The 7500-nt window shown below is 43.7% G+C and overlaps 1 non-coding gene across 1 annotated transcript; it reads left to right on the forward strand.

Moving 5' to 3' along the window:
- Positions 1-314: 314 nt before the first annotated feature.
- Positions 315-484, forward strand: LOC114287923 (small nucleolar RNA snoR137). The gene has a single exon (XR_003638069.2). It is a non-coding gene; the product is annotated as a small nucleolar RNA snoR137 (small nucleolar RNA).
- Positions 485-7500: the final 7016 nt, after the last annotated feature.

The following is a 7500-nucleotide window of genomic DNA, read 5'->3' on the forward strand; positions in this document are numbered from 1 at the left end:
TCAAGTCCTTTAGAATTCCATAATTTTTCCTTTCTTGCTGAAACTTTCAGTCTAATTATTATTGTTGATTAGCACTTTTTCTGGTTCATCAATCGCTTTCGTGAGGCGTTGCGTTCTTCGATCGCCGATGGACGTGTCAACGAAAGCGTAAATTTAATCGCAATGCCGACACAACTCTTTCTTTATACATCTGCGATTTGTTAATGGTATCGTAGTTTGTTTCATACTCGGCTTGATAAATCATTCATAGATATATGTATGTATTTGCTCAATTTTATTATGTGATTAGGGTTTTGATGACAATGAATTTGGGTGTTGCTTCTTACTGGTGAACTCTCTCTGTTTTTTAACAAACAAAAGTGAGAGATGTTCATGTTTCCGAATCATAGATCGATTTGCTTTTGACACAATTAAACAGCTCGCTGCATCACACGAATCACGATTGTGTTTTGTTGCATCGTGCTACCTCTCTCCTGGTATAATTTTACTAATTTTTTTTTTTAGCTTGATGCTCTTGAGATTTGGTTTTTCGATTGAATTGAATTTGGGTATGGATAAAATTTAATTGAGAGGATTTCAAATTTTTTTTTTGTCTTTCCCTTTTCTTGAGAATTCAAATATAATCTATATATCAAATGGCAGAGAAATGGCAGGCTGGTTGGTTGCATAGATAGAAGCTGAAAAAATGTCACCCCCAGGGTATTAATCTCTTATGAATAAGAGTTAAACTTCGTAATTTCAAACCACAAAGTGGTGTTATACGCTTGCTTCTATTTACACATCATAGTTTACCTCAATACACATCATTTCTAGTTCACACCACCACACCATCTAGGGGTGAGCATGGTTCGGATTGGACCGGATTAAGGTAAAACTGGGACCAATCCGTTATTTACGGTTCCTGAAAAATTGGAACCAATCCAATCTATTTAAATCATGGAACCAATCCGAACCAATCCATTTAAATACGGATTGGATCGGTTTAGGACCACGGATTCACATAATTAAATAACAAAAAAATATATATAACACTTTAATTTCATAAAAATATAAACATAGCGCTATATTAGTTCCACAATAGCAACATCTATTTCTATAATAGCGACATACTGTGTTTGAATTTAAACAACCATAAGAAAACTAGTTTCACCATAAGTATTTAGACCATTACAAATTAAAACTAAAAATTAACAAACAAAAGTAATAAAAGAAGATATTATACGGTTTTAGGTTTGAGTTTAGATTTTATATAGAATAAGAGAGGATACCATGGGGGAGGATGTATAATAAAAATATATACTATTTGTATACGGTCCGGATCGGTTCCAATCTGGAACCGTGGGGTTCAATCCGGAACCAATCCGTGTACTACGGATTTTTAATTTTTCAATTCGGAACCGAACCACGGATTCAAAAAACCAATCCAAACCTATCGGATTGGACTGGACTGGATCGGATTACGGATTTCACGGATTTCTTACTCAGCCCTAAAATATATCAAATGGCAGAGAAATGGCAGGCTGGTTGGTTGCATAGATAGAAGCGGAAAAAATGTCACCCCCAGGGTATTAATCTCTTATGAATAAGAGTTAAACTTCGTAATTTCAAACCACAAAGTGGTGTTATACGCTTGCTTCTATTTACACATCATAGTTTACCTCAATACACACCATTTCTAGTTCACACCACCACACCATCTTCATTTTTTATTATTTTCTCAATTCACACCCTTTATGCCCAAAATAACCTAACCCTACCTACCCCCAACCCACCCACCACTAGATCCGGCGACCCACCCCTGTCGTCATCCACTCTCTACAACCCATCCCAATTGCCACCGTCCCTTCCCCAGACTCTTTCAACCCTTTCTTGCCTCAACTCTGCCCCACTCCGACACCTCCACAACCACACCTCGCCATTACCGCAGCCTTACTGATCGCCACCCCCAACCTTTACGATTGACTAAGATCAATGAATGATCAATTGAACAGAGAGAGAGAGAGAGAGAGAGAGAGAGAGAGAGAGAGAGAGAGAGAGAGCAAGCGAAAGAGAGAAGAAGAGGTCGTGATGGGAGGGGTTCGCCAAAGGGGATGTTGGAGAGTTGTTGCAGAGGGAAGATGGTACCAGATGTAGGAGGCAGCGGGGGAGGTGGTAGAAATGAGGTAGATGGCAATCGGCGGTGGTGGGATTGAGGTGGGTGGGAATGGTGCTATTGGAGGTAAGGGGTGGCAACTGGTGCTGGTGGGGTTGGAGAAGGTGGCAGCCGACAGTCATGGGGTTGGGAGGAGGTGGCAACCGGCGGTGGTGAGTTGAGAGGGAGGGAGGATGTGTAGGTAATTTAATTAAAAGATATAATTGTAATTAAAAAAAAATAGAATAATGGTGTGAATTGAGACTATAGGTGGTGTGCAAATAGAAGTTCCCGTGTTATACGGCTGCCTAATCGATTCAACTAAGCTAATTTTTCAAATACAATTTTTTTAACTAAGTTAAAATAATTAATTTTTTAACAAGTCTAAGTAAATTTTAAAAAGTTGGGCATTGATTTAGACCTCTTTAAAATACCCACCCCCACAATCCATCAGACACATGGAGGTTGGGGATTGGGTGAGAAGAAGAAGAAAAAAAAAAAAATTGACCAATTAAAATTAAAAGGGGTCAAGGAGTGACCTCCAAAGGGGGTCTCAACCTTTATTTAAAAAAGTTAATTGTTTAAAAGCTGGAAGATGGGAGATGAATGCTTTTAATTTTATTTTTTAAATTATTAACTTTTAGTTTTTTTAAAAAATATTTTACCAAATAGGCTCTATAAAAAAAAAAAAAAAAACAAGGCCTTAGTATGGGGAGTCTGACTACTATTTATTAAATAGTAGGAGATCTACGCATTATTCATATAGAATCAATAGTAAAAAACAATGTGGATTGAAGTGATTTTTGTATTCAATCAGTATAACATTAGTTACAAATATATATATAAAATAAAAAAAAATTATTTGAATAATTATAATTTAACAATGTATAGTTAGAAAACCAACCACTACTAAGCCCAACCATTATGAGAAATAATTCAAATTTATGAAAGAAGGAAACAATTATATGCAACTCCAGAATGGGAAAAAATAATCAATTTTGTTTCAACAATGGACTCTTTAATCTTCCCAATAGAAGTATATATATGTACTTCTATAAGGGTAGCTAGTTGGCTTATTGGCTTGGCTGAACTTTATTTTTTTAAAGTTCAAAAAAAATATTTTAAATTAATGTGAGTGAACAAACTTAGGTGAACATTCTTATTAAATTTTATTCATATGTAAAATTTATACAAAAAATTTTACTATAATTATGTGACCATATTATGTATAAAAATTGATAAGTGAAAGGTTAATATGAAACAAAATAATTATGTATATATAAATTCTTTATTTGTACAAGTTACATAGAATATTTATTATCTGATGTGTATAAGCCCATAAAGGCCTCGAATCACTATGAACAATCCAAGCCCATTACTTGGAACCCAATGCATAACCCAGCTGGTGAGGTCCAGGACAGCTGGAGTCTAACACGGCATAAAGAACCAATGACATTCAGACACACAGCAGGTGAAGGACGAGCCACATCAGCAGACAAAGATTTACAAAGTTATTGCCACTGCACATCACCGTTAATGCAGCCCATCACAGCATTTATTACGACAACACCTCTCCGTCGGAGTAGGACCCCCTTATTCTGAACAAGGTAAGCTACAACATAGACTTTCGGCGAGGAGGGCAGGTCGGAAGGGGCAGCGAAATGATTACCAAAGGATATAAGCAAACGTTGAAGACAAGAAGAAAGTTAAGCTTTTCTATCTCTAATTTCTCCCTCTACACTCTACTTCTCTTCTTGACTTGCTCGTCAGAGGGTTTACTAGGGGACTACCCCATTCCCCGTTGAACTTGTTTGCAGGTTATCCGGTGGGCTTGATCATTTGGACCTGGGCTTGAGGAGCTTGGACCAGTCCGATCTATTCACTGGGACAAAGTGTAACATCAGGTGGCGCCGTCTGTGGGAAGTGGTTCTTATCCGGACGCCAACTGTGCTCATTGTCGCCGGAGACCCTGTCCTAACAACCTTTTCCTCCTACCCATCCAAGTGTATGGTCATGACTAGATCCATGGCTTCTCACCATAATGCTGCTGACCATCAAACCGACCCTCCCAATCCAAACAACCCACCACAGTATATCATTGAGCTTACCAATAGCATTAACCGCATGGCCGAACAAAACCAGGCCCTGATAAATGCTTTACTCCAAAGAAACCTTCCGATGCCTCCTCCACCACCTCCAGATATTCCATCCAACCAAGAAAGAGCCCCGAGCCATACTATTCCACAGCCCTATCCACCCAAATTGGAAGGTTTGCAACCCCCTCCCCTGCACATAAATCTACCACCTCCACCCCCACACTCTTCAGTCGTGGCACCAGCCCCTGAAGGAGAAGCCAGCAGCGTCCAGCTCCCATTGACTGACCATGGTGACCACATTCCCCTCTAGGATGCTGAACTTCGAGCAATGAAGCTCCAGCTCCAAGGGGTCATGCAAAACATTCAGCATAAACCCTCTACCACGGCAAGCTCACCATTTGTTGCCTCTATCCGGGACAAACCTCTGCCCGCCAAGTTCAAGATGCCCACCATTGACTCTTTTGACGGTACAACGGACCCAGTCGACCATCTGGAGACCTACCGTACCCTCATGATCTTCCATGCCTTTTCTGATGAGATCATGTGTCGGGCTTTCCCTATGACACTGAAGGGGTCAGCTCGACTGTGGTTCAGCCAGTTACTAGCAGACTCTGTCTCCACTTTCCAGCATCTTAGCGACTCCTTCCTTAGCCATTTCATTGGAGCCCAGCACCAATGCCGCCCTGCAACCCAACTCCTCAACATCCGTCAGATCGAGGGGGAGTCGCTGCGCAGTTTCGTTACCCGTTTCAACACCGAAGCCCTGCAAGTAGCGAAAAACGATGACAAGGTCATCCTCACGGCTTTCATGGCCAGGCTACGATCGTCCGATTTTCTCTTCTCCCTCTCCAAAAACCCCTCGACCTCCATGACAGTCCTACTCTCCAAAGCCCAGAAATACATAAATGTCGAAGATTCATTAGCCGCTCGGCAGGATCCAATATCTAAAAACCCGACCCCCAAAGAAAAGAGAAAAGACTCAGAACCTAGAAACATCCAGTATAACAGCCAAACACCCCACTATACCGACTGACCTCCTCGCGCTGACCGGTCGGTTCAAGCGGTACACGCCCCTTAATTCTCCCATGGAACAAGTCCTCTACCAGATCCAACGGGACTACCCCCTTAAATGGCCCCTACCCTCACGGACCCCTTCCAATCGAAAAGACCAGTCCAAATATTGTCGTTTCCACCAGGACCATGGCCATAACACTGATGACTGTATCAACCTCAAGGATCAGGTCGAGACCCTCATTCGTCAAGGGCGTCTCAGCCGGTTCACGGACACCCGCCCACAGCAGAGGCAAAGAATCGAGCCCCTCAGAAACAACCGCCGGCGTACCCCACCCCGGCAGCCAGCCCAACCTAACCAAGGCCATGATCGCCCCTCACAACAGCCTCGGCCGCCAGGTAATCCCCCTCCGCCAGTTGGTGAAATTCGAGTCATTTCAGGTGGCCTTGCTTGTGGCGGACCATCTTGCTCCGCTCAGAGGGCAGAGCTTAGGAAGATAAGACAAGGCTCGGACAGAGCAGTTGCCAAGGTAGACCGACCCTCCAAACAGCCCAAGCAGTGGACAGAGCCCATCACCTTCACGGACATCAACTGTACAGGCATCAGTTATCCTCATGATGACCCCCTCGTTATTTCTGCCCTCCTTTCCAACTATAAGGTCAAACGGGTTCTCATCGACAACGGCAGTTCTTCAGATATCATATTCCTCAACTGCTTCCGCCAGCTCAAGATTGGGGAGGAAAGCATGTCTCCCCTCCAAACCCCTTTGGTCGGTTTCACTGGCGACCGAGTGACCTCCATCGGCTCCATCGATCTCCCCCTCACCATCGGCGAATACCCGCAGTAGACTACCAAGTTGATCACTTTTCTTGTGATTGACTGTCCCTCTGCCTACAATATCATCCTTGGCCGCACCACCCTCAACGCTTTCCAAGCTATCACTTCAACCTACCACCTCGCCATAAAGTTCCCTACCGACCTGGACATCGGGACAGTAAGGGGAGAGCAGACTGTAGCCAAGGAATGTTATGTCGCCTCACTCAAGGAAGTCAAGCTGAAGGAGGCCATGATCATTGAAGGACTTGACATCCGAGATGAGGACGAGCTGATTAGAGGAGAGCCGGTTGAAGAGCTCGTTGAGGTTCCCATTGATCCCACCAACCCTATGAAGACTACCAAGATCGGTAGCCAACTATCCCCCCAAGCTAAGGCTGACCTTACTGCCCTTCTAATCGAGCACAATGATGTATTTGTCTGGACCCATTCAGACATGTCGGGCATTGACTCCTCTTTCATAACTCACCGCCCCAGCATTGAACCCCATTTCCGACCTTACCGCCAGAAGCAGCGCATCTTCCATCCAGAGCGTAATACACTTATAGCCGCAGAGGTTGACAAGCTCCTTGAGGCCCAATTCATCAAAAACGTGGATTACCCTAAATGGTTGTCAAACGTGGTCCTAGTCCGCAAGAACAATGGCAAATGGCGACTCTATGTCGATTACTCTGACCTAAACTGAGCCTGTCCCAAAGACAGCTATCCTCTCCCCCGCATAGATCTGCTGGTCGACGCTACGGCCGGTCATCAAATGCTCAGCTTCATGGATGCTTTCTCTGGGTACAACCAAATCCTGATGCACCCGTCCGATCGGGAACATACATCCTTCATTACCGACCGAGGTACCTACCACTACCGCGTAATGCCATTCGGACTGAAGAATGCTGGGGCTACCTACCAATGGTTGGTCAATGCCGTTTTTCATTATCAGATAGGTCGAAATATGGAAGTCCATGTCGACGGCATGCTAGTCAAGAGCAAACTCTCTATTGATCATCTGTCCGACTTGCGAGAGACCTTCGTCACCCTACACAAGTACCAAATGAAGCTCAACCCAGAGAAGTGCGCCTTCGGAGTAGGATCTAGGAAGTTTCTGGGTTTTATGGTCAGTCGGCGGGGCATTGAAGCTAACCCTGAAAAGATTAAGGCCTTGATTGAGATGCAGTCACCCAGAACGGTTAAGGAGGTTCAAAGGCTCATTGGCTGAGTTGTGGCCCTCAACCGTTTCATTTCCCGCGCAATAGATAAGTTCCTACCATTCTTCAAAGTTCTTCGGCAAACTTTTGAATGGACAACTGAATCTGAAGAAGCTTTTCAGCAGTTGAAGCTGTTAATGGCAAATCCCCCTCCTTTCACAAGCAATTACGGGCGAGCCCCTCTTCCTTTATTTAGCTGTCTCAAGCACTGCAGTCAGTGCAGCTCTT

This window comes from Camellia sinensis, chromosome 10 (genome assembly GCF_055761805.1).
Source record: "Camellia sinensis isolate YWXY chromosome 10, ASM5576180v1, whole genome shotgun sequence".
NCBI classification, from domain to species: domain Eukaryota; kingdom Viridiplantae; phylum Streptophyta; class Magnoliopsida; order Ericales; family Theaceae; genus Camellia; species Camellia sinensis.